This window comes from Schistocerca serialis, unplaced genomic scaffold (assembly GCF_023864345.2).
Source record: "Schistocerca serialis cubense isolate TAMUIC-IGC-003099 unplaced genomic scaffold, iqSchSeri2.2 HiC_scaffold_1322, whole genome shotgun sequence".
Taxonomy (NCBI): Eukaryota; Metazoa; Arthropoda; class Insecta; order Orthoptera; family Acrididae; genus Schistocerca; species Schistocerca serialis.
In genome coordinates this window covers 270,955-293,454 of record NW_026047539.1, presented here as the reverse complement: position 1 = coordinate 293,454, position 22,500 = coordinate 270,955, and the positions used below count along the sequence as shown (strand labels likewise).

Genomic DNA, 22,500 nt, shown 5'->3' with positions numbered 1-22,500 from the left:
AATTTAGCATTATCTTATGAATTTTTTTATTTTTTTTTTTTTTTTTTTTTTTTGCGGTTAGCCGGACCGCTCTTGCAGCCGCATTACACTAGGCTGGTAATTTATATGGGCACAGAAGGGTGCCTTCGGATGCCTCGTTGGCGTCACATATGGTCCGGCCACAGATAATTTTAATTTCATTTTTTGGAGTTATATCCTTAGCTCCTCGCGAACGTCGTCGTCGCCGCCGCACGCACGCAGAATACGTGTGTACACACGTATGCAGTTGGCGGTGGACGATGTAAGCACTAGGCTAGGTGTAGCTCGCGCCGGCCTCGCGCCGGTGTAGCTCGCGCCGGCCTGGCGCTGCTGTGGGGCGGCCTCACGGCTTCTCCACTGCCCTGGCAGCTTGCGGCGTTCAAATGGGAGTCGCAGTTTACTGTTCGCCATGGAGGGTAGTACTGGGCTGTTGACGAGTGCTCTCGCGAATTGTCCTTCTTTCCCGCACTTGCTTTTGCGATGTTTTCGACGGTCGCCTGTTGCCATATCGGCCCGTACCACCGTGTGTCACTCCCACATGTGGAGCGCACACGCTGCAAGCATTTAGGCCCTTCGAATGCGGATTTTCCTTTATCGCTTCTCGGCCTTTTGGCTAAGATCAAAGTGTAGTATCTGTTCTTATCAGCTTAATATCTGATACGTCCTGCATCGCAGGACCAGAATATTAAACTCATTTTTGGCTCATGACGGAGTGCTAGGGGCTTGCTCCACCTCTGTCGCGGGTTGGCCCGGCATTGCAGTACCGCCGGGATCGGCCCACCTAAAAATAATTAAAACACAGCCTGAAATGGGTAAATATTCTGCAGTTATCAGATATTCCGCTGGTAGCAAAACTTGTTGCAGTTGTCGATGTGCCCAGTAGTTAGCTGCATACACACCACGATTTCCACGGTTTCCACGATTTCTTGTAATTAATTTAGCATTATCTTATGAATTTTTTTATTTTTTTTTTTTTTTTTTTTTTTTGCGGTTAGCCGGACCGCTCTTGCAGCCGCATTACACTAGGCTGGTAATTTATATGGGCACAGAAGGGTGCCTTCGGATGCCTCGTTGGCGTCACATATGGTCCGGCCACAGATAATTTTAATTTCATTTTTTGGAGTTATATCCTTAGCTCCTCGCGAACGTCGTCGTCGCCGCCGCACGCACGCAGAATACGTGTGTACACACGTATGCAGTTGGCGGTGGACGATGTAAGCACTAGGCTAGGTGTAGCTCGCGCCGGCCTCGCGCCGGTGTAGCTCGCGCCGGCCTGGCGCTGCTGTGGGGCGGCCTCACGGCTTCTCCACTGCCCTGGCAGCTTGCGGCGTTCAAATGGGAGTCGCAGTTTACTGTTCGCCATGGAGGGTAGTACTGGGCTGTTGACGAGTGCTCTCGCGAATTGTCCTTCTTTCCCGCACTTGCTTTTGCGATGTTTTCGACGGTCGCCTGTTGCCATATCGGCCCGTACCACCGTGTGTCACTCCCACATGTGGAGCGCACACGCTGCAAGCATTTAGGCCCTTCGAATGCGGATTTTCCTTTATCGCTTCTCGGCCTTTTGGCTAAGATCAAAGTGTAGTATCTGTTCTTATCAGCTTAATATCTGATACGTCCTGCATCGCTTCTCGGCCTTTTGGCTAAGATCAAAGTGTAGTATCTGTTCTTATCAGCTTAATGCTGGCAAGGTCGGATACAAAACACTAGATACGCGATGTATTTTCTTTAGTCATTGGTCTCCCAATGCCCGATTATGACGAAGCTGCAGCGGCGGCTCCGGAACGTGGCCAGCCTTGCTGTGAGGGCAGCAACTGCTGGTGCTACTGCCGGACTCGCCCTGCATTGAATACTTCTCCCTCATTTTCTCCCGGATTTGACTGAGGGTTGCGAGATGCTCAGGCCCCATCTGCTGCACGCTCGATCGAGGTGGACGATCTGGAGCGAGGCAGATGCAGACCGGTCTCGTGTGTGTCCAGCCTTTGCTGTTGACACCGGCGGCACAGTGGTAGCGCCATATGATCCCAGCCATATGAGCCTTCACTCTGCTCGCTTTCCTTCTTTTCCCCCGGCCAGCTACGTCTGGATTTCCACCGGGGTTGAACATAAGCTTACGACCCTTCCCATCTTGGCCAGAACAATTCTCTGGGTCTCACCAAGATTATATATTTCCGAGATAATTCTTAGTTACGTCCGCCCGAAGTGTGACGCTCCGGTGAATGGCAGGCGCCGTCGAGCAACACCTTCGCGGCTAACTCCTACCGAATGTGAACCTTTCCTTAGTTTCCTTCCCAAATATAACCTCAATGACTAAAAAAAATCTGTTCTTATCAGCTTAATATCTGATACGTCCTGCATCGCAGGACCAGAATATTAAACTCATTTTTGGCTCATGACGGAGTGCTAGGGGCTTGCTCCACCTCTGTCGCGGGTTGGCCCGGCATTGCAGTACCGCCGGGATCGGCCCACCTAAAAATAATTAAAACACAGCCTGAAATGGGTAAATATTCTGCAGTTATCAGATATTCCGCTGGTAGCAAAACTTGTTGCAGTTGTCGATGTGCCCAGTAGTTAGCTGCATACACACCACGATTTCCACGGTTTCCACGATTTCTTGTAATTAATTTAGCATTATCTTATGAATTTTTTTATTTTTTTTTTTTTTTTTTTTTTTTGCGGTTAGCCGGACCGCTCTTGCAGCCGCATTACACTAGGCTGGTAATTTATATGGGCACAGAAGGGTGCCTTCGGATGCCTCGTTGGCGTCACATATGGTCCGGCCACAGATAATTTTAATTTCATTTTTTGGAGTTATATCCTTAGCTCCTCGCGAACGTCGTCGTCGCCGCCGCACGCACGCAGAATACGTGTGTACACACGTATGCAGTTGGCGGTGGACGATGTAAGCACTAGGCTAGGTGTAGCTCGCGCCGGCCTCGCGCCGGTGTAGCTCGCGCCGGCCTGGCGCTGCTGTGGGGCGGCCTCACGGCTTCTCCACTGCCCTGGCAGCTTGCGGCGTTCAAATGGGAGTCGCAGTTTACTGTTCGCCATGGAGGGTAGTACTGGGCTGTTGACGAGTGCTCTCGCGAATTGTCCTTCTTTCCCGCACTTGCTTTTGCGATGTTTTCGACGGTCGCCTGTTGCCATATCGGCCCGTACCACCGTGTGTCACTCCCACATGTGGAGCGCACACGCTGCAAGCATTTAGGCCCTTCGAATGCGGATTTTCCTTTATCGCTTCTCGGCCTTTTGGCTAAGATCAAAGTGTAGTATCTGTTCTTATCAGCTTAATATCTGATACGTCCTGCATCGCAGGACCAGAATATTAAACTCATTTTTGGCTCATGACGGAGTGCTAGGGGCTTGCTCCACCTCTGTCGCGGGTTGGCCCGGCATTGCAGTACCGCCGGGATCGGCCCACCTAAAAATAATTAAAACACAGCCTGAAATGGGTAAATATTCTGCAGTTATCAGATATTCCGCTGGTAGCAAAACTTGTTGCAGTTGTCGATGTGCCCAGTAGTTAGCTGCATACACACCACGATTTCCACGGTTTCCACGATTTCTTGTAATTAATTTAGCATTATCTTATGAATTTTTTTATTTTTTTTTTTTTTTTTTTTTTTTGCGGTTAGCCGGACCGCTCTTGCAGCCGCATTACACTAGGCTGGTAATTTATATGGGCACAGAAGGGTGCCTTCGGATGCCTCGTTGGCGTCACATATGGTCCGGCCACAGATAATTTTAATTTCATTTTTTGGAGTTATATCCTTAGCTCCTCGCGAACGTCGTCGTCGCCGCCGCACGCACGCAGAATACGTGTGTACACACGTATGCAGTTGGCGGTGGACGATGTAAGCACTAGGCTAGGTGTAGCTCGCGCCGGCCTCGCGCCGGTGTAGCTCGCGCCGGCCTGGCGCTGCTGTGGGGCGGCCTCACGGCTTCTCCACTGCCCTGGCAGCTTGCGGCGTTCAAATGGGAGTCGCAGTTTACTGTTCGCCATGGAGGGTAGTACTGGGCTGTTGACGAGTGCTCTCGCGAATTGTCCTTCTTTCCCGCACTTGCTTTTGCGATGTTTTCGACGGTCGCCTGTTGCCATATCGGCCCGTACCACCGTGTGTCACTCCCACATGTGGAGCGCACACGCTGCAAGCATTTAGGCCCTTCGAATGCGGATTTTCCTTTATCGCTTCTCGGCCTTTTGGCTAAGATCAAAGTGTAGTATCTGTTCTTATCAGCTTAATATCTGATACGTCCTGCATCGCAGGACCAGAATATTAAACTCATTTTTGGCTCATGACGGAGTGCTAGGGGCTTGCTCCACCTCTGTCGCGGGTTGGCCCGGCATTGCAGTACCGCCGGGATCGGCCCACCTAAAAATAATTAAAACACAGCCTGAAATGGGTAAATATTCTGCAGTTATCAGATATTCCGCTGGTAGCAAAACTTGTTGCAGTTGTCGATGTGCCCAGTAGTTAGCTGCATACACACCACGATTTCCACGGTTTCCACGATTTCTTGTAATTAATTTAGCATTATCTTATGAATTTTTTTATTTTTTTTTTTTTTTTTTTTTTTTGCGGTTAGCCGGACCGCTCTTGCAGCCGCATTACACTAGGCTGGTAATTTATATGGGCACAGAAGGGTGCCTTCGGATGCCTCGTTGGCGTCACATATGGTCCGGCCACAGATAATTTTAATTTCATTTTTTGGAGTTATATCCTTAGCTCCTCGCGAACGTCGTCGTCGCCGCCGCACGCACGCAGAATACGTGTGTACACACGTATGCAGTTGGCGGTGGACGATGTAAGCACTAGGCTAGGTGTAGCTCGCGCCGGCCTCGCGCCGGTGTAGCTCGCGCCGGCCTGGCGCTGCTGTGGGGCGGCCTCACGGCTTCTCCACTGCCCTGGCAGCTTGCGGCGTTCAAATGGGAGTCGCAGTTTACTGTTCGCCATGGAGGGTAGTACTGGGCTGTTGACGAGTGCTCTCGCGAATTGTCCTTCTTTCCCGCACTTGCTTTTGCGATGTTTTCGACGGTCGCCTGTTGCCATATCGGCCCGTACCACCGTGTGTCACTCCCACATGTGGAGCGCACACGCTGCAAGCATTTAGGCCCTTCGAATGCGGATTTTCCTTTATCGCTTCTCGGCCTTTTGGCTAAGATCAAAGTGTAGTATCTGTTCTTATCAGCTTAATATCTGATACGTCCTGCATCGCAGGACCAGAATATTAAACTCATTTTTGGCTCATGACGGAGTGCTAGGGGCTTGCTCCACCTCTGTCGCGGGTTGGCCCGGCATTGCAGTACCGCCGGGATCGGCCCACCTAAAAATAATTAAAACACAGCCTGAAATGGGTAAATATTCTGCAGTTATCAGATATTCCGCTGGTAGCAAAACTTGTTGCAGTTGTCGATGTGCCCAGTAGTTAGCTGCATACACACCACGATTTCCACGGTTTCCACGATTTCTTGTAATTAATTTAGCATTATCTTATGAATTTTTTTATTTTTTTTTTTTTTTTTTTTTTTTGCGGTTAGCCGGACCGCTCTTGCAGCCGCATTACACTAGGCTGGTAATTTATATGGGCACAGAAGGGTGCCTTCGGATGCCTCGTTGGCGTCACATATGGTCCGGCCACAGATAATTTTAATTTCATTTTTTGGAGTTATATCCTTAGCTCCTCGCGAACGTCGTCGTCGCCGCCGCACGCACGCAGAATACGTGTGTACACACGTATGCAGTTGGCGGTGGACGATGTAAGCACTAGGCTAGGTGTAGCTCGCGCCGGCCTCGCGCCGGTGTAGCTCGCGCCGGCCTGGCGCTGCTGTGGGGCGGCCTCACGGCTTCTCCACTGCCCTGGCAGCTTGCGGCGTTCAAATGGGAGTCGCAGTTTACTGTTCGCCATGGAGGGTAGTACTGGGCTGTTGACGAGTGCTCTCGCGAATTGTCCTTCTTTCCCGCACTTGCTTTTGCGATGTTTTCGACGGTCGCCTGTTGCCATATCGGCCCGTACCACCGTGTGTCACTCCCACATGTGGAGCGCACACGCTGCAAGCATTTAGGCCCTTCGAATGCGGATTTTCCTTTATCGCTTCTCGGCCTTTTGGCTAAGATCAAAGTGTAGTATCTGTTCTTATCAGCTTAATATCTGATACGTCCTGCATCGCAGGACCAGAATATTAAACTCATTTTTGGCTCATGACGGAGTGCTAGGGGCTTGCTCCACCTCTGTCGCGGGTTGGCCCGGCATTGCAGTACCGCCGGGATCGGCCCACCTAAAAATAATTAAAACACAGCCTGAAATGGGTAAATATTCTGCAGTTATCAGATATTCCGCTGGTAGCAAAACTTGTTGCAGTTGTCGATGTGCCCAGTAGTTAGCTGCATACACACCACGATTTCCACGGTTTCCACGATTTCTTGTAATTAATTTAGCATTATCTTATGAATTTTTTTATTTTTTTTTTTTTTTTTTTTTTTTGCGGTTAGCCGGACCGCTCTTGCAGCCGCATTACACTAGGCTGGTAATTTATATGGGCACAGAAGGGTGCCTTCGGATGCCTCGTTGGCGTCACATATGGTCCGGCCACAGATAATTTTAATTTCATTTTTTGGAGTTATATCCTTAGCTCCTCGCGAACGTCGTCGTCGCCGCCGCACGCACGCAGAATACGTGTGTACACACGTATGCAGTTGGCGGTGGACGATGTAAGCACTAGGCTAGGTGTAGCTCGCGCCGGCCTCGCGCCGGTGTAGCTCGCGCCGGCCTGGCGCTGCTGTGGGGCGGCCTCACGGCTTCTCCACTGCCCTGGCAGCTTGCGGCGTTCAAATGGGAGTCGCAGTTTACTGTTCGCCATGGAGGGTAGTACTGGGCTGTTGACGAGTGCTCTCGCGAATTGTCCTTCTTTCCCGCACTTGCTTTTGCGATGTTTTCGACGGTCGCCTGTTGCCATATCGGCCCGTACCACCGTGTGTCACTCCCACATGTGGAGCGCACACGCTGCAAGCATTTAGGCCCTTCGAATGCGGATTTTCCTTTATCGCTTCTCGGCCTTTTGGCTAAGATCAAAGTGTAGTATCTGTTCTTATCAGCTTAATATCTGATACGTCCTGCATCGCAGGACCAGAATATTAAACTCATTTTTGGCTCATGACGGAGTGCTAGGGGCTTGCTCCACCTCTGTCGCGGGTTGGCCCGGCATTGCAGTACCGCCGGGATCGGCCCACCTAAAAATAATTAAAACACAGCCTGAAATGGGTAAATATTCTGCAGTTATCAGATATTCCGCTGGTAGCAAAACTTGTTGCAGTTGTCGATGTGCCCAGTAGTTAGCTGCATACACACCACGATTTCCACGGTTTCCACGATTTCTTGTAATTAATTTAGCATTATCTTATGAATTTTTTTATTTTTTTTTTTTTTTTTTTTTTTTGCGGTTAGCCGGACCGCTCTTGCAGCCGCATTACACTAGGCTGGTAATTTATATGGGCACAGAAGGGTGCCTTCGGATGCCTCGTTGGCGTCACATATGGTCCGGCCACAGATAATTTTAATTTCATTTTTTGGAGTTATATCCTTAGCTCCTCGCGAACGTCGTCGTCGCCGCCGCACGCACGCAGAATACGTGTGTACACACGTATGCAGTTGGCGGTGGACGATGTAAGCACTAGGCTAGGTGTAGCTCGCGCCGGCCTCGCGCCGGTGTAGCTCGCGCCGGCCTGGCGCTGCTGTGGGGCGGCCTCACGGCTTCTCCACTGCCCTGGCAGCTTGCGGCGTTCAAATGGGAGTCGCAGTTTACTGTTCGCCATGGAGGGTAGTACTGGGCTGTTGACGAGTGCTCTCGCGAATTGTCCTTCTTTCCCGCACTTGCTTTTGCGATGTTTTCGACGGTCGCCTGTTGCCATATCGGCCCGTACCACCGTGTGTCACTCCCACATGTGGAGCGCACACGCTGCAAGCATTTAGGCCCTTCGAATGCGGATTTTCCTTTATCGCTTCTCGGCCTTTTGGCTAAGATCAAAGTGTAGTATCTGTTCTTATCAGCTTAATATCTGATACGTCCTGCATCGCAGGACCAGAATATTAAACTCATTTTTGGCTCATGACGGAGTGCTAGGGGCTTGCTCCACCTCTGTCGCGGGTTGGCCCGGCATTGCAGTACCGCCGGGATCGGCCCACCTAAAAATAATTAAAACACAGCCTGAAATGGGTAAATATTCTGCAGTTATCAGATATTCCGCTGGTAGCAAAACTTGTTGCAGTTGTCGATGTGCCCAGTAGTTAGCTGCATACACACCACGATTTCCACGGTTTCCACGATTTCTTGTAATTAATTTAGCATTATCTTATGAATTTTTTTATTTTTTTTTTTTTTTTTTTTTTTTGCGGTTAGCCGGACCGCTCTTGCAGCCGCATTACACTAGGCTGGTAATTTATATGGGCACAGAAGGGTGCCTTCGGATGCCTCGTTGGCGTCACATATGGTCCGGCCACAGATAATTTTAATTTCATTTTTTGGAGTTATATCCTTAGCTCCTCGCGAACGTCGTCGTCGCCGCCGCACGCACGCAGAATACGTGTGTACACACGTATGCAGTTGGCGGTGGACGATGTAAGCACTAGGCTAGGTGTAGCTCGCGCCGGCCTCGCGCCGGTGTAGCTCGCGCCGGCCTGGCGCTGCTGTGGGGCGGCCTCACGGCTTCTCCACTGCCCTGGCAGCTTGCGGCGTTCAAATGGGAGTCGCAGTTTACTGTTCGCCATGGAGGGTAGTACTGGGCTGTTGACGAGTGCTCTCGCGAATTGTCCTTCTTTCCCGCACTTGCTTTTGCGATGTTTTCGACGGTCGCCTGTTGCCATATCGGCCCGTACCACCGTGTGTCACTCCCACATGTGGAGCGCACACGCTGCAAGCATTTAGGCCCTTCGAATGCGGATTTTCCTTTATCGCTTCTCGGCCTTTTGGCTAAGATCAAAGTGTAGTATCTGTTCTTATCAGCTTAATATCTGATACGTCCTGCATCGCAGGACCAGAATATTAAACTCATTTTTGGCTCATGACGGAGTGCTAGGGGCTTGCTCCACCTCTGTCGCGGGTTGGCCCGGCATTGCAGTACCGCCGGGATCGGCCCACCTAAAAATAATTAAAACACAGCCTGAAATGGGTAAATATTCTGCAGTTATCAGATATTCCGCTGGTAGCAAAACTTGTTGCAGTTGTCGATGTGCCCAGTAGTTAGCTGCATACACACCACGATTTCCACGGTTTCCACGATTTCTTGTAATTAATTTAGCATTATCTTATGAATTTTTTTATTTTTTTTTTTTTTTTTTTTTTTTGCGGTTAGCCGGACCGCTCTTGCAGCCGCATTACACTAGGCTGGTAATTTATATGGGCACAGAAGGGTGCCTTCGGATGCCTCGTTGGCGTCACATATGGTCCGGCCACAGATAATTTTAATTTCATTTTTTGGAGTTATATCCTTAGCTCCTCGCGAACGTCGTCGTCGCCGCCGCACGCACGCAGAATACGTGTGTACACACGTATGCAGTTGGCGGTGGACGATGTAAGCACTAGGCTAGGTGTAGCTCGCGCCGGCCTCGCGCCGGTGTAGCTCGCGCCGGCCTGGCGCTGCTGTGGGGCGGCCTCACGGCTTCTCCACTGCCCTGGCAGCTTGCGGCGTTCAAATGGGAGTCGCAGTTTACTGTTCGCCATGGAGGGTAGTACTGGGCTGTTGACGAGTGCTCTCGCGAATTGTCCTTCTTTCCCGCACTTGCTTTTGCGATGTTTTCGACGGTCGCCTGTTGCCATATCGGCCCGTACCACCGTGTGTCACTCCCACATGTGGAGCGCACACGCTGCAAGCATTTAGGCCCTTCGAATGCGGATTTTCCTTTATCGCTTCTCGGCCTTTTGGCTAAGATCAAAGTGTAGTATCTGTTCTTATCAGCTTAATATCTGATACGTCCTGCATCGCAGGACCAGAATATTAAACTCATTTTTGGCTCATGACGGAGTGCTAGGGGCTTGCTCCACCTCTGTCGCGGGTTGGCCCGGCATTGCAGTACCGCCGGGATCGGCCCACCTAAAAATAATTAAAACACAGCCTGAAATGGGTAAATATTCTGCAGTTATCAGATATTCCGCTGGTAGCAAAACTTGTTGCAGTTGTCGATGTGCCCAGTAGTTAGCTGCATACACACCACGATTTCCACGGTTTCCACGATTTCTTGTAATTAATTTAGCATTATCTTATGAATTTTTTTATTTTTTTTTTTTTTTTTTTTTTTTGCGGTTAGCCGGACCGCTCTTGCAGCCGCATTACACTAGGCTGGTAATTTATATGGGCACAGAAGGGTGCCTTCGGATGCCTCGTTGGCGTCACATATGGTCCGGCCACAGATAATTTTAATTTCATTTTTTGGAGTTATATCCTTAGCTCCTCGCGAACGTCGTCGTCGCCGCCGCACGCACGCAGAATACGTGTGTACACACGTATGCAGTTGGCGGTGGACGATGTAAGCACTAGGCTAGGTGTAGCTCGCGCCGGCCTCGCGCCGGTGTAGCTCGCGCCGGCCTGGCGCTGCTGTGGGGCGGCCTCACGGCTTCTCCACTGCCCTGGCAGCTTGCGGCGTTCAAATGGGAGTCGCAGTTTACTGTTCGCCATGGAGGGTAGTACTGGGCTGTTGACGAGTGCTCTCGCGAATTGTCCTTCTTTCCCGCACTTGCTTTTGCGATGTTTTCGACGGTCGCCTGTTGCCATATCGGCCCGTACCACCGTGTGTCACTCCCACATGTGGAGCGCACACGCTGCAAGCATTTAGGCCCTTCGAATGCGGATTTTCCTTTATCGCTTCTCGGCCTTTTGGCTAAGATCAAAGTGTAGTATCTGTTCTTATCAGCTTAATATCTGATACGTCCTGCATCGCAGGACCAGAATATTAAACTCATTTTTGGCTCATGACGGAGTGCTAGGGGCTTGCTCCACCTCTGTCGCGGGTTGGCCCGGCATTGCAGTACCGCCGGGATCGGCCCACCTAAAAATAATTAAAACACAGCCTGAAATGGGTAAATATTCTGCAGTTATCAGATATTCCGCTGGTAGCAAAACTTGTTGCAGTTGTCGATGTGCCCAGTAGTTAGCTGCATACACACCACGATTTCCACGGTTTCCACGATTTCTTGTCAACCGCGTCGCCACGAGTGCCGAGCGCAAGTTCGGGAGGTGAAGGCAACACGCTGCCGACGCCTGCCGCCGAACGCGTCGCTCCGGCCAGAGGCGCAGTGTCCGGCATGGGCCGCGGCTCGCCGCCGCCCGCGCCGGCCATTGCACCCAGTGGCGTACGCTGGCCACGTCGTGCGGCTGCCGCAGGCGCCTCCCGCCCGCCATCTGTCGGGAGCGTGGGTACCGGCCTGGGACTGCCGCCCGCATTCGCTACGCCGCCAACAGGTGGCTCTGCGGTGCGGGTGGGCAGTGGCAGGCAGGCTGCCTCGCTCGCCGCGACCGTTGGTGTTGTCATTCACGGCGCAGCCGCGCCGCCGGTTGACGCACCAAAGGCCGCGCGCCCGGCGGATGCACCGGATGGTGTGGTGCTTGTGCGGTCGCAGACGTACACGCGCCGCGTTCCCTCTGCCCTGCCGGCGGTTACGTCGAGTGACGCCCGTCACTCCGTCTCCGCTCAGGCAGGGAGTGCTACTAAACAAGCAGCCTCTGTTTCAGACAACGAGTGGCACGTAGTCACCCCAAGGAGGGACAGACGCCGTGCTGCAGGACGCAGACCACCGCCCCCGGACCGACGGCGCATCATACCGCCCAGTCCGCGTAACAGCGGCCCGGCGCGAGCCAACGCGCCTGGGCGGCCGGCGCGAGCTACACCTCGTGTATCTCGCGCCGGCGGCAGGGCGCGGGCGACCGCTGGGCCATCTGTTGGCGGCGCGGCGAACAACAGCCGCGGTGCGCTGGGCCCGAGCGCCAGGCCGGCGCGAGCTACACCTCGAGACGCCCGGCCGGCGCGGGCTACACCGGCCACCCCTACGACCACTGCGCCATCTGGTAGCGATCGTCGGGCACCCAGTCCGCGTAGCAGCGGCCCGGGGCGAGCCGGCGCGTCCGGTCGGCCGGCGCGAGCTACACCCCGTGTTTCTCGCGCCGGTGGCGGGCCGCTGGCGACCGCCGGGCCATCTGTTGGCGGCGCGGCGAACACCAGCCGCGGTGCGCCCGACCCGAGCGCCAGGCCGGCGCAAGCTACACCGGCCCCTGCTGCTACCGCTGCGCCACCTGTCACCAGCGCGGCGATCGAGAGCAGCACTGAGCGGCCCACGCCAGATGGCAGCACGGCACCACCACCGACGCAGACGACGGAGCGGCGCGACGCGAACGGAGGGACTGCAGCTGCGTCTCCGAGAACTGGCAGCAAGAAGAGGAGACGCCGACGCCGTAACACCCGGCCCAGTCCCAACCTCCCGCCGCAAGACTCCCGTCCTTCACCAGACCTGACAGGCCCCCCTGTACCCTCCGAACAGGGCGCAACTGAGGCAGCTCCGCCCCCCCCTCCCCCGGCCGACGCTCGGCTAACGGAGAGGCAGCGGCGCTGGCTGGCGGCCCTGGAGAGCGTCCACAACCAACCGTGGGGCGCATTCGTCGCGGTCGTCGAGGACTTCATCTCCGAGATAGCCGAGACGAAGCCACAACGCCAGGCAGCCGGAGGTCGACAGGATGGGCCACCAGCAGCAGCGCACCGCGGCCAGGGCCGCGCCGACGCTGCTGCCAATCCCCCTCCCCCTGCCCCTACACGCGGCCGCGGTGGGCGGCGCGGTGGACGTGGCGCACGGCGCGCGGCGGCCGCCGAGCGTCGGTACGACGCGAATGCAGCGTCTGAGATTCAGAAGCTGTACCGCGCGGACCGGCGCAAGGCGATGCAGCGCGTCCTTGGCGAGACGTCACCGTACTGCCAAATCGATGGCAGCGTGCTCACGGAGCACTTTAAAAATATCTATGCTAAATCTGACTTCTCTCTTTCAGATGCACCAGCTGCTGTCCCGGACTTTGCCGCCACCACGCCTCCTGATGTCAGCGAGGAGGTCCTGCTGCCGATCACACCTTCAGAGGTGCAACAGCGGCTCCAGAAGGCGAGCAATACTGCTCCTGGGGCAGACGGAGTCACCTACTCGGACTTGCGACGTGAGGATCCTGGCTGCCACGTGCTAGCTAAGATCTTCTCGCGCTGCTGGAAAGAGCGGAAGACTCCGGTGCAGTGGAAAATATCCACTACCGTCCTCATCCACAAGAAAGGGGACGTCTCGGACGTGACAAACTGGCGGCCTTTAGCATTGAGCTCTACCGTCTCTAAGCTCTTTGCTGCAATCGTTGCGGACCGCACTTCTCTCTGGGCAGAGCGGTTGAACCTGCTCTCCCCAGAACAGAAGGGCTTCCGCACGTTTGAAGGCTGCTACGAGCACAACTTCATTGTGCAGACGGCAATTGACGATGCAAGGCGCAGGGGAGGCCAAGCATGCTTTGCTTGGCTTGATCTGGCGAATGCTTTCGGCTCAGTGCCTCACGCTCACCTCCTTGGAGTACTGAGCAGGATGGGACTACCAGAGCAATTGCACCGTCTAATTGCCGACATGTACGATGGTTGCTCCACCCGCGTCCGTACATCTGACGGACTAACGGAGGAGATAGAGATCCAGGCGGGGGTCAAGCAGGGCTGTCCACTGTCGCCCATCGTCTTTAATCTCGCGCTCGAGCCGGTACTTCGCGCCGCAACCTCACTCAGAAATGAGTGTGGTATTCCGCTTAGCGGCGTCAGTGTGAGTGCACTGGCGTATGCGGACGATATCGTGCTTCTGGCGCGGGATTCAGAGGCGATGCAGACGCTCCTCAATGTTGTGGGTGAGGCGGCGACGTGGGCCGGGCTTACCTTCAAGCCGTCGAAGTGTGCCACGCTTCACATCCGCCGTCGGCAGACACTAGGCTCGGTATTCGCCCTGCAAGGGGGAGAACCAGCCGTGCTCGGTGCGGGTGACGCCTACCTCCATCTTGGCGTTCCCACCGGGTACAAAGTCACGCAGACGCCAACGGGTGCGATCGCGGCAATTCGACGCGACTTGCAGCACCTGGACGCTTCCCTGCTGGCTCCCTGGCAGAAGATTGACGCTGTGCGTGTCTTTCTCCTCCCTAGGCTTGACTTTGTCATGCGGGGCGGAGCGGTACGCAAGGGGCCGCTATCTGCACTCGACAAGGCAGTGAAAGCGGCTGTCAAATCATGGCTGTTCCTCCCACAGCGTGCGTCCACCGAACAGCTGTACCTCGCGCTGGGAGAGGGAGGATGCGGCCTGACGCCGCTCGCGGACGCTGCGGACATCTCCACCATCGTCCACGGCTTCCGCATGCTGCACTGCGACGACGCCACCGTCCGCGACATCGCCTGGGCCACTCTAACTACGGCCGCGCGCCGCCGACTGGGGAGGGAGCCGAGTCGTTCCGACTTGGCCACCTACCTTAGCGGCAGCACTGAGGGTGACCTCGCACGCGACGGAGGTGACATCCAGTCACTGTGGACGCGCGTCAGGAACGCCACAAGGCGCCTAGCGCCGCGTGGCGTCACCTGGCGCTGGAGTGAGCTGCTTTCTGAGTTGCAGGTGGAGGTCGGCGGCCGACCCGCCATCGCTGACGACGCGGAACACGGCGGCATCGGAGGGGTGACGCAGCCGGCCACGGAGGGGGCGGCGCCTGGGACTACACGACACCTCGAAGATGGCGGCGATGGACCGCAGCACGATGATGACAGCGTGGGACGCACCGCCAACACTGGCGTCGAGCATGTCCGGGTGGGAGGGGGCGCCAAACGTCTTCTCTCGCGGACGCTCCGCGAGTGTCTGAGGCAGCGCCTGCGCCACATCCTACTCAGGAAACCGGACCAGGGGAAGGTGTTCGAGTGCACCAGGGAATCCACAGCGTCCAACCACTTCATAGCGGGAGGCAAATACACCCGCTTCGCAGACTGGCGCTTTATCCATCGCGCCAGGCTCGGAGTCGTGCCTCTGAACGGTTGTCGCCGCTTTGATGGGCGGGCCAACAACAACAAAGCCTGCCGACGCTGTGGCCACAACAACGAGACGCTCCCGCACGTAATTAACGCGTGCATGGTGCACTCAGCAGCCCTGCAGTATCGCCACAACGCGGTCCTCAACCGCCTCGCGACAGCAGTCGCAGGGCGGCCAAGAAGAGGAAACACTGCTGTTCCTGACATCAGGATCAACCAAGCCGTCATAGGGGACAGCAGTGGGCTGCGTCCGGACCTCGTAATAACTGACGAGGTCGCGAAGACTGTAACCATCGTCGATGTGACAATCCCCTTCGAGAACAGGCGGATTGCGCTCGACAACGCTCGGCAACTGAAGAGGATAAAGTACGCCGACGTTGCGCGCGGATTAGCCGCTCGCGGCTATTCCGTCACTGTCGACGCCCTGGTTGTCGGCAGTCTGGGGGCGTGGGACCGCCAGAACGATGCAGTGCTTCGGCACCTAGGCATCGCTAGCCGCTACTGCCAACTGATGCGGCGGCTGATGGTGTCTGACACCATCAAGTGGTCCCGCGACATTTACGTGGAACACATTACTGGCCACCGCCAGTATGTGTCCCCCTAGACTGTGGCATGCTCTGACGTCAGGCTGCGAGACCTTCGAGACTGCAGTCGTCGGAGAACTTCGAGGTCGGTGCCTTCGTGACGTCGGCGTCGAGATTCTGCTCCACGACGCGGGACCGCGGCGCTACACCATCTTCGCGCCGCACTGCAGCAGTGCCGAGTCAGTAGCGGTGCGTGCGGTGCTGCCTGGTGCCCCTCCCTCCGTGGTGTCCGCCGAATATGGCCCCCACCTCGGTGGGCGCGGTGCTGGGCGGCGCCGAACGTGTGCCTACTGCCCGGCAGTCTCCAGCCAGCGTGGGAAGCAACGCCCTCCTGCCACGACACCCCGGTGACGTCTGCCGCAAGGCGGACAGAGGGGAGAAGTCCGGCTGTGTGTGACCCGCCTGCGTGCGTGGCACACCAGCCGCTGGCAGCCGTGCATGTGCAGTGTGCTGTCAGGGCATGGAGAAGAATGCAATAAATAAAATAGACCCTAAAACTAGGTCCAAACTTTCCCCAGTGTGAATTATCTAAGGCCGCGCCTATCGCGGAATTAATCTTAAGGTAATATACTTAAGCATCCGCGCCTAACGCGGTCTTCCAATATCTAAGTAGTGGGCTTAACCCACGAATTAGAATAAGATTCAACTATTTAAGTGCGGTTAGAACCGTTTACTATATATTTTATCTTAAAATTTTCATTAAATTTGTAATACTCGATTTATATAGAGTCATGAATATTCTTTCTTAAATTTATACTTCTTAAAACTGTAACTAAGAATTATCTCGGAAAATAAAAATCTGTTCTTATCAGCTTAATATCTGATACGTCCTGCATCGCAGGACCAGAATATTAAACTCATTTTTGGCTCATGACGGAGTGCTAGGGGCTTGCTCCACCTCTGTCGCGGGTTGGCCCGGCATTGCAGTACCGCCGGGATCGGCCCACCTAAAAATAATTAAAACACAGCCTGAAATGGGTAAATATTCTGCAGTTATCAGATATTCCGCTGGTAGCAAAACTTGTTGCAGTTGTCGATGTGCCCAGTAGTTAGCTGCATACACACCACGATTTCCACGGTTTCCACGATTTCTTGTAATTAATTTAGCATTATCTTATGAATTTTTTTATTTTTTTTTTTTTTTTTTTTTTTTGCGGTTAGCCGGACCGCTCTTGCAGCCGCATTACACTAGGCTGGTAATTTATATGGGCACAGAAGGGTGCCTTCGGATGCCTCGTTGGCGTCACATATGGTCCGGCCACAGATAATTTTAATTTCATTTTTTGGAGTTATATCCTTAGCTCCTCGCGAACGTCGTCGTCGCCGCCGCACGCACGCAGAATACGTGTGTACACACGTATGCAGTTGGCGGTGGACGATGTAAGCACTAGGCTAGGTGTAGCTCGCGCCGGCCTCGCGCCGGTGTAGCTCGCGCCGGCCTGGCGCTGCTGTGGGGCGGCCTCACGGCTTCTCCACTGCCCTGGCAGCTTGCGGCGTTCAAATGGGAGTCGCAGTTTACTGTTCGCCATGGAGGGTAGTACTGGGCTGTTGACGAGTGCTCTCGCGAATTGTCCTTCTTTCCCGCACTTGCTTTTGCGATGTTTTCGACGGTCGCCTGTTGCCATATCGGCCCGTACCACCGTGTGTCACTCCCACATGTGGAGCGCACACGCTGCAAGCATTTAGGCCCTTCGAATGCGGATTTTCCTTTATCGCTTCTCGGCCTTTTGGCTAAGATCAAAGTGTAGTATCTGCCCGCGCCGGCCATTGCACCCAGTGGCGTACGCTGGCCACGTCGTGCGGCTGCCGCAGGCGCCTCCCGCCCGCCATCTGTCGGGAGCGTGGGTACCGGCCTGGGACTGCCGCCCGCATTCGCTACGCCGCCAACAGGTGGCTCTGCGGTGCGGGTGGGCAGTGGCAGGCAGGCTGCCTCGCTCGCCGCGACCGTTGGTGTTGTCATTCACGGCGCAGCCGCGCCGCTGATTGACGCACCAAAGGCCGCGAGCCCGGCGGATGTACCGGATGGTGTGGTGCTTGTGCGGTCGCAGACGTACACGCGCCGCGTTTCCTCTGCCCTGCCGGCGGTAACGTCGAGTGACGCCCGTCACTCCGTCTCCGCTCAGGCAGGGAGTGCTACTAAACAGGCAGCCTCTGTTTCAGATTATGAGTGGCACGTAGTGACCCCACGGAGGGACAGACGCCGTGCTGCAGGACGCAGACCACCGCCCCCGGACCGACGGCGCATCATACCGCCCAGTCCGCGTAACAGCGGCCCGGCGCGAGCCAACGCGCCTGGGCGGCCGGCGCGAGCTACACCTCGTGTATCTCGCGCCGGCGGCAGGGCGCGGGCGACCGCTGGGCCATCTGTTGGCGGCGCGGCGAACAACAGCCGCAGTGCGCTGGGCCCGAGCGCCAGGCCGGCGCGAGCTACACCTGGAGACGCCCGGCCGGCGCGGGCAACACCGGCCACCTCTACGACCACTGCGCCATCTGGCAGCGATCGTCGGGCACCCAGTCCGCGTAACAGCGGCCCGGCGCGAGCCGGCGCGTCCGGTCAGCCGGCGCGAGCTACACCTCGTGTCTCTTGCGCCGGCGGCGGGCCGCTGGCGACCGCCGGGCCATCTGTTGGCGGCGCGGCGAACAACAGCCGCGGTGCGCTGGGCCCGAGCGCCAGGCCGGCGCGAGCTACACCTCGAGACGCCCGGCCGGCGCGGGCAACACCTGCCACCTCTACGACCACTGCGCCATCTGCTAGCGACCGTCGGGCACCCAGTCCGCGTAACAGCGGCCCGGGGCGAGTCGGCGCGCCCGATCAGCCGGCGCGAGCTACACCTCGTGTTTCTTGCGCCGGCGGCGGGCCGCTGGCGACCGCCGGGCCATCTGTTGGCGGCGCGGCGAACACCAGCCGCGGTGCGCCCGACCCGAGCGCCAGGCCGGCGCAAGCTACACCGGCCCCTGCTGCTACCGCTGCGCCACCTGTCACCAGCGCGGCGACCGAAAGCAGTACTGCGCGGCCCACGCCAGATGGCAGCACGGCACCACCACCGACGCAGACGACGGAGCGGCGCGACGTGAACGGAGGGACTGCAGCTGCATCTCCGAGAACTGGCAGCAACAAGAGGAGACGCCGACGCCGTAACAACCGGCCCAGTCCCAACCTCCCGCCGCAAGACTCCCGTCCTTCACCAGACCTGACAGGCCCCCCTGTTCCCTCCGAACAGGGCGCAACTGAGGCAGCTCCGCCCCCCCCTCCCCCGGCCGACGCTCGGCTAACGGAGAGGCAGCGGCGCTGGCTGGCGGCCCTGGAGAGCGTCCACAACCAACCGTGGGACGCATTCGTCGCGGTCGTCGAGGACTTCATCTCCGAGATCGCCGAGACGAAGCCACAACGCCAGGCAGCCGGAGATCGACAGGACGGGCCGCCAGCAGCAGCGCGCAGCGGCCAGGGCCGCGCCGACGCTGCTGCCAATCCCCCTCCCCCTGCCCCTACACGCGGCCGCGGTGGGCGGCGCGGTGGACGTGGCGCACGACGCGCGGCGGCCGCCGAGCGTCGGTACGACGCGAATGCAGCGTCTGAGATTCAGAAGCTGTACCGCGCGGACCGGCGCAAGGCGATGCAGCGCGTCCTTGGCGAAACGTCGCCGTACTGCCAAATCGATGGCAACGTGCTCACGGAGCACTTCAAGAAAGTATATGCTAAATCTGACTTTTCTGTTTCAGATGCACCAGCTGCTGTCCCGGACTTTGCCGCCACCACGCCTCCTGATGTCAGCGAGGAGGTCCTGCCGCCGATCACCCCTTCAGAGGTGCAACAGCGGCTCCAGAAGGCGAGCAATACTGCTCCTGGGGCAGACGGAGTCACCTACTCGGACTTGCGACGTGAGGATCCTGGCTGCCACGTGCTAGCTAAGATCTTCTCGCGCTGCTGGAATGAGCGGAAGACTCCGGTGCAGTGGAAAATATCCACTACCGTCCTCATCCACAAGAAAGGGGACGTCTCGGACGTGACAAACTGGCGGCCTCTAGCATTGAGCTCTACCATCTCTAAGCTCTTTGCTGCAATCGTTGCGGACCGCACTTCTCTCTGGGCAGAGCGTTTGAACCTGCTCTCCCCAGAACAGAAGGGCTTCCGCACGTTTGAAGGCTGCTACGAGCACAACTTCATTGTGCAGACGGCAATTGATGATGCAAGGCGCAGGGGAGGCCAAGCATGCTTTGCTTGGCTTGATCTGGCGAATGCTTTCGGTTCAGTGCCTCACGCTCACCTCCTTGGAGTACTGAGCAGGATGGGACTACCAGAGCAATTGCACCATCTAATTGCCGACATGTACAATGGTTGCTCCACCCGCGTCCGTACATCTGACGGACTAACGGAGGAGATAGAGATCCAGGCAGGGGTCAAGCAGGGCTGTCCACTGTCGCCCATCGTCTTTAATCTCGCGCTCGAGCCGGTACTTCGCGCCGCAACCTCACTCAGAAATGAGTGTGGTATTCCGCTTAGCGGCGTCAGTGTGAGTGCACTGGCGTATGCGGACGATATCGTGCTTCTGGCGCGGGATTCAGAGGCGATGCAGACGCTCCTCAATGTTGTGGGTGAGGCGGCGACGTGGGCCGGGCTTACCTTCAAGCCGTCGAAGTGTGCCACGCTCCACATCCGCCGTCGGCAGACACTAGGCTCGGTATTCGCCCTGCAAGGGGGAGAACCAGCCGTGCTCGGTGCGGGTGACGCCTACCTCCATCTTGGCGTTCCCACCGGGTACAAAGTCACGCAGACGCCAACGGATGCGATCGCGGCAATTCGACGCGACTTGCAGCACCTGGACGCTTCCCTGCTGGCTCCCTGGCAGAAGATTGACGCTGTGCGTGTCTTCCTCCTCCCTAGGCTTGACTTTGTCATGCGGGGCGGAGCGGTACGCAAGGGGCCGCTATCTGCACTCGACAAGGCAGTGAAAGCGGCTGTCAAATCTTGGCTGTTCCTCCCACAGCGTGCGTCCACTGAACAGCTGTACCTCGCGCTGGGAGAGGGAGGATGCGGCCTGACGCCGCTCGCGGACGCTGCGGACATCTCGACGATCGTCCACGGCTTCCGCATGCTGCACTGCGACGACGCCACCGTCCGCGACATCGCCTGGGCCACTCTATCTACGGCCGCACGCCGCCGACTGGGGAGGGAGCCGAGTCGTTCCGACTTGGCCACCTACCTTAGCGGCAGCACTGAGGGTGACCTCGCACGCGACGGAGGTGACATCCAGTCACTGTGGACGCGCGTCAGGAACGCCACAAGGCGCCTAGCGCCGCGTGGCGTCACCTGGCGCTGGAGTGAGCTGCTTTCTGAGTTGCAGGTGGAGGTCAGCGGCCGACCCGCCATCGCTGACGACGCGGAACACGGCGGCATCGGAGGGGTGACGCAGCCGGCCACGGAGGGGACGGCGCCTGTGACTACACGACACCTCGATGATGGCGGCGATGGACCACAACACGATGATGACAGCGTGGGACGCATCGTCAACACTGGCGTCGAGCATGTCCGGGTGGGAGGGGGCGCCAAACGGCTCCTCTCGCGGACGCTCCGCGAGTGTCTGAGGCAGCGCCTGCGCAACCTCCTACTCAGGAAACCTGACCAGGGGAAGGTGTTCGAGTGTACCAGGGAGTCCACAGCGTCCAACCACTTCATAGCGGGAGGCAAATACACCCGCTTCGCAGACTGGCGCTTTATCCATCGCGCCAGGCTCGGAGTCGTGCCTCTGAACGGTTGTCGCCGCTTTGATGGGCGGGCAAACAACAACAAAGCCTGCCGACGCTGTGGCCACAACAACGAGACGCTCCCGCACGTGATTAACGCGTGCATGGTGCACTCTGCAGCCCTGCAGTATCGCCACAACGCGGTCCTCAACCGCCTCGCGACAGCAGTCGCTGGGCGGCCAAGGAGAGGAAACGCTGCTGTTCCTGACATCAGGATTAACCAAGCCGTCATAGGGGACAGCAGTGGGCTGCGTCCGGACCTCGTAATAACTGACGAGGCCGCGAAGACTGTGACCATCGTCGATGTGACAATCCCCTTCGAGAATAGGCGGATTGCGCTCGACAACGCTCGGCAACTGAAGAGGATAAAGTACGCCGACGTTGCGCGCGGATTAGCCGCTCGCGGCTACTCCGTCACTGTCGACGCCCTGGTTGTTGGCAGTCTGGGGGCGTGGGACCGCCAGAACGATGCAGTGCTTCGGCACCTAGGCATCGCTAGCCGCTACTGCCAACTGATGCGGCGGCTGATGGTGTCTGACACCATCAAGTGGTCCCGCGACATTTACGTGGAACACATTACTGGCCACTGCCAGTATGTGTCCCCCTAGACTGTGGCATGCTCTGACGTCAGGCTGCGAGACCCTCGAGACTGCAGTCGTCGGAGAACTTCGAGGTCGGTGCCTTCGTGACGTCGGTGTCGAGATTCTCCTCCACGACGCGGGACCAGCGGCGCTACACCACCTTCGCGCCGCACTGCAGCAGTGCCGAGTCAGTAGCGGTGCGTGCGGTGCTGCCTGGTGCCCCTCCCTCCGTGGTGTCCGCCGAATATGGCCCCCACCTCGGTTGGCGCGGTGCTAGGCGGCGCCAAACGTGTGCCTACTGCCCGGCAGTCTCCAGCCAGCGTGGGAAGCAACGCCCTCCTGCCACGACACCCCGGTGACGTCTGCCGCAAGGCGGACAGAGGGGAGAAGTCCGGCTGTGTGTGACCCGCCTGCGTGCGTGGCACACCAGCCGCTGGCAGCCGTGCATGTGCAGTGTGCTGTCAGGGCATGGAGATGAATGCAATAAAGAAAATAGATCCTAAAACTAGCTCCAAACCTCCCCCGGTCTG

At 56.9% G+C, this 22,500-nt stretch overlaps 12 non-coding genes and 1 pseudogene across 12 annotated transcripts; all 13 read left to right on the top strand.

The window, feature by feature from the left end:
- The first annotated feature begins 611 nt into the window (after positions 1 to 611).
- Positions 612 to 804, top strand: LOC126439406 (U2 spliceosomal RNA). The gene has a single exon (XR_007581166.1). It is a non-coding gene; the product is annotated as a U2 spliceosomal RNA (small nuclear RNA).
- A 759-nt stretch (positions 805 to 1,563) lies between these two features.
- Positions 1,564 to 1,752, top strand: LOC126439480 (U2 spliceosomal RNA). Its single transcript, XR_007581218.1, has one exon. It is a non-coding gene; the product is annotated as a U2 spliceosomal RNA (small nuclear RNA).
- Positions 1,753 to 2,312: 560 nt separating this feature from the next.
- LOC126439462 (U2 spliceosomal RNA) lies at positions 2,313 to 2,489 on the top strand (annotated as a pseudogene).
- A 759-nt stretch (positions 2,490 to 3,248) lies between these two features.
- On the top strand, positions 3,249 to 3,441 carry LOC126439405 (U2 spliceosomal RNA). The gene has a single exon (XR_007581165.1). It is a non-coding gene; the product is annotated as a U2 spliceosomal RNA (small nuclear RNA).
- A 759-nt stretch (positions 3,442 to 4,200) lies between these two features.
- On the top strand, positions 4,201 to 4,393 carry LOC126439404 (U2 spliceosomal RNA). The gene has a single exon (XR_007581164.1). It is a non-coding gene; the product is annotated as a U2 spliceosomal RNA (small nuclear RNA).
- Positions 4,394 to 5,152: 759 nt separating this feature from the next.
- LOC126439403 (U2 spliceosomal RNA) lies at positions 5,153 to 5,345 on the top strand. The gene has a single exon (XR_007581163.1). It is a non-coding gene; the product is annotated as a U2 spliceosomal RNA (small nuclear RNA).
- Positions 5,346 to 6,104: 759 nt separating this feature from the next.
- LOC126439402 (U2 spliceosomal RNA) lies at positions 6,105 to 6,297 on the top strand. Its single transcript, XR_007581162.1, has one exon. It is a non-coding gene; the product is annotated as a U2 spliceosomal RNA (small nuclear RNA).
- Positions 6,298 to 7,056: 759 nt separating this feature from the next.
- On the top strand, positions 7,057 to 7,249 carry LOC126439400 (U2 spliceosomal RNA). Its single transcript, XR_007581160.1, has one exon. It is a non-coding gene; the product is annotated as a U2 spliceosomal RNA (small nuclear RNA).
- Positions 7,250 to 8,008: 759 nt separating this feature from the next.
- On the top strand, positions 8,009 to 8,201 carry LOC126439398 (U2 spliceosomal RNA). Its single transcript, XR_007581159.1, has one exon. It is a non-coding gene; the product is annotated as a U2 spliceosomal RNA (small nuclear RNA).
- Positions 8,202 to 8,960: 759 nt separating this feature from the next.
- On the top strand, positions 8,961 to 9,153 carry LOC126439397 (U2 spliceosomal RNA). Its single transcript, XR_007581158.1, has one exon. It is a non-coding gene; the product is annotated as a U2 spliceosomal RNA (small nuclear RNA).
- A 759-nt stretch (positions 9,154 to 9,912) lies between these two features.
- LOC126439396 (U2 spliceosomal RNA) lies at positions 9,913 to 10,105 on the top strand. Its single transcript, XR_007581157.1, has one exon. It is a non-coding gene; the product is annotated as a U2 spliceosomal RNA (small nuclear RNA).
- A 759-nt stretch (positions 10,106 to 10,864) lies between these two features.
- LOC126439395 (U2 spliceosomal RNA) lies at positions 10,865 to 11,057 on the top strand. Its single transcript, XR_007581156.1, has one exon. It is a non-coding gene; the product is annotated as a U2 spliceosomal RNA (small nuclear RNA).
- Positions 11,058 to 16,400: 5,343 nt separating this feature from the next.
- Positions 16,401 to 16,599, top strand: LOC126439471 (U2 spliceosomal RNA). The gene has a single exon (XR_007581211.1). It is a non-coding gene; the product is annotated as a U2 spliceosomal RNA (small nuclear RNA).
- Positions 16,600 to 22,500: the final 5,901 nt, after the last annotated feature.